The sequence below is a fragment of the Capsicum annuum genome, chromosome 4 (genome assembly GCF_002878395.1).
Source record: "Capsicum annuum cultivar UCD-10X-F1 chromosome 4, UCD10Xv1.1, whole genome shotgun sequence".
Classification (NCBI taxonomy): domain Eukaryota; kingdom Viridiplantae; phylum Streptophyta; class Magnoliopsida; order Solanales; family Solanaceae; genus Capsicum; species Capsicum annuum.
In genome coordinates this window covers 159,591,343-159,593,940 of record NC_061114.1, presented here as the reverse complement: position 1 = coordinate 159,593,940, position 2,598 = coordinate 159,591,343, and positions in this window count along the sequence as shown.

Sequence of the window (2,598 nt, the reverse complement as noted above, 5' to 3'; positions counted from 1 at the left end):
GGTAAATCTATGGATTTCACATGAATCACCTCTTTTCCCAACATCTACTTTCTTGTTTAGACAAGTGGTGTTCATAGGCTCACTTATCTAGTTTGCAACCAAGAGATGTCATTATAATGAAGAGAGATTCATTCAATTTAGATAGATGTTAAAAATCAGATGGATTCACAACCCCAAACTGCTCTTTACATCAAGGCTCCCATAACCCTAGCTATGAGATTTTAGCTACTCATCTCCATATAAGATATCAAAGACATATTGATATTCATAAATAGCTTCAAGAGAGTACTTACAAAAGTTACAATATTGTTCTTCTTAATCTTCAATGGAAAATATAGAAATAACTATCGGATCTTAGTTTCTAGCTTTAAATCTCAAAAAAAGGTGTTACACTGCTCACAATAGAGGAAAAATTATAAGTTTATCCAAAATTATGAAATAAAACCTAATACGTAGTATTTATATGATTCCAGGACTGGGATTTTAAAATTTAAACTCAGAACTATTGCATCATACTCAATGAGTGGGGCAATGGTTTATCCCTGAGGCGATGGTCTAGGTAACAGACTATTGCTGGAGCTCCAGTGATACTGCATTCTATTTCTTGGTGATGGTTCAGGCGATGGTTCTTCGAAGAGTCGATGGTCTGTTGCCTGGACCATTATGGGACTTCCAATGACATTGTCTTCTGCTTCTGGGTGACGGTTAGTCTATAACGGTTCATCGCAGGATCAATGGTCCATCGCCTGGATCATTGTGGGAGCTCCAGTGACATTGCCTCCTGCTTCTGGGTGACGGTTAAGCCGATGGTCTGTTGCATGGTCGATGATCTATCGCCTAAGTCATCGCTTGTCATAATTCTCTTGTGTTGCTCAATTTATCCAAGTTATTTGCCACACTCAGTTCTTGTCCTGAAAATACTAAAGTACAATGTTAAATACAATAATAGTTTCTTGAAAACACATAATTATCCTAAGAAAAAGGCCTAAAATGTTCCGTCAAAAGCCAGAACATTATGAACATTATGGTATTTCATCCTAATTTCTATATTATTTCAATATTATTATTCATTGCTCACAGCAGGTACCAGTCATAGGTTAGCTTATGGTCCTTTGGGCTCGTAAGCACCGTATGGCATTCGGAGTGTAGACTCGAGGTGTTACAAACTTGGTATCAGAGCCTAAGGTTCAACAGAGTCCTAGAGAGTCTAAAAGTTATATGTAGTAGAGTCTTTTGCATGTGTGTGTAGCGCACCACACTTACGGGAAAGAGGCTATGAGATATTTTTAGGTAAGTTTCCCTTCGTTTAGTATTCATATCGTGCAAGTTAGCATAAGCTCAAGTTAAACTCTCAGTCTAGTCCTTTTCTTCCTTTAATTTATAGAACATGCCTCCCAAAAAGACCAATGGAAGAAGAATAGGAAACCAGTCAGTACCTCAGCACGTTTAAGCAGATTTTCTGGACGAGCATGTCTCCCATATAGAATTCAGAGCTGTGTTCACCACTCTAGCCCATTCTATAGCATCTCAGAATAAATGGTCGGCTGCTGTTCAGGCCAACCTAGTGGCCAATACTGCTGCAGTCCATATTTGGGACTTCACTCGAATGAATCCTCTTCTATTCTCAGGATTTAAGACTGACGAGGATCCACAGGAATTCCTCGACCAAGTTTAGAAAGTCACAAATATTATAGGAATGACTTCCAGTTAGAGTGCTGAGTTAGCTTTCTATCAGCTATAGGATGTAGCTCATACGTGGTTTAAGCAGTGGAAGGTAGACAGTGGCATAAATACAAAGCCCATAGAATGGAAAGAGTTAGCGGCTACCTTTCTAGATAGATTATTTCCCTTAGAGTTGATAGAAGCCAAGGTGTCAGATTTCATCAATCTCAGGTAAGGCAGCATGGAAGTAAAAGAGAATTTCCTCAAGACTACTCAGTTAGCTAGGTATGCTCCCCATGTAGTAGCAGACAATAGGTCCAAAATGAGCAAACTCATGTCTGGGGTGTCAGAGTGTATGGTTAAGGATTGCAGAACTGTGATGTTAATTAAGGAGATAGATATATCTAGGCTCATGTTCCATGCTCAGCAGATCAAAAAAGCTAAGAATAAGAAGAGAGAGAGAGGGAGAATAAGAGGACTAGAACAGGTATATTTAATTTCACTCAACCTAAGTCAGAAGGTGGTAAACATTCCCAGTTCCTTCCAATGTATTCAGTTCCAGATCATTTCTTAACCAGTGCTCGAGTCCCCAAGTTCAAAAATGGTAACAAAGATAGGGCACCAGGCTCTAAATCTCAGGGTAGTGTCAGCAGTGCTCGAACATATCCTCTTTGCTAGAAATGTGGCAGAAACCATCAGGGTATCTGTAGAGCTGGCAGTGATAGTTGTTTTAGGTGTGGCAAGCTAGGCCATAGAATCAAAGATTGTCCTCAATCAGGTTCTTAGAGTCTGTATAATCATTTCTCAGCTCAGTTCAATTGCCCGAATCAACAGTGTACCACTTCCAGTTCCACCAGTGAGCAATGCCCAAATAGGTTTTATGCACTTCAGTCCAGACAAGATCAGGAAAGTTCTCCTGATATTGTCACTGGTACG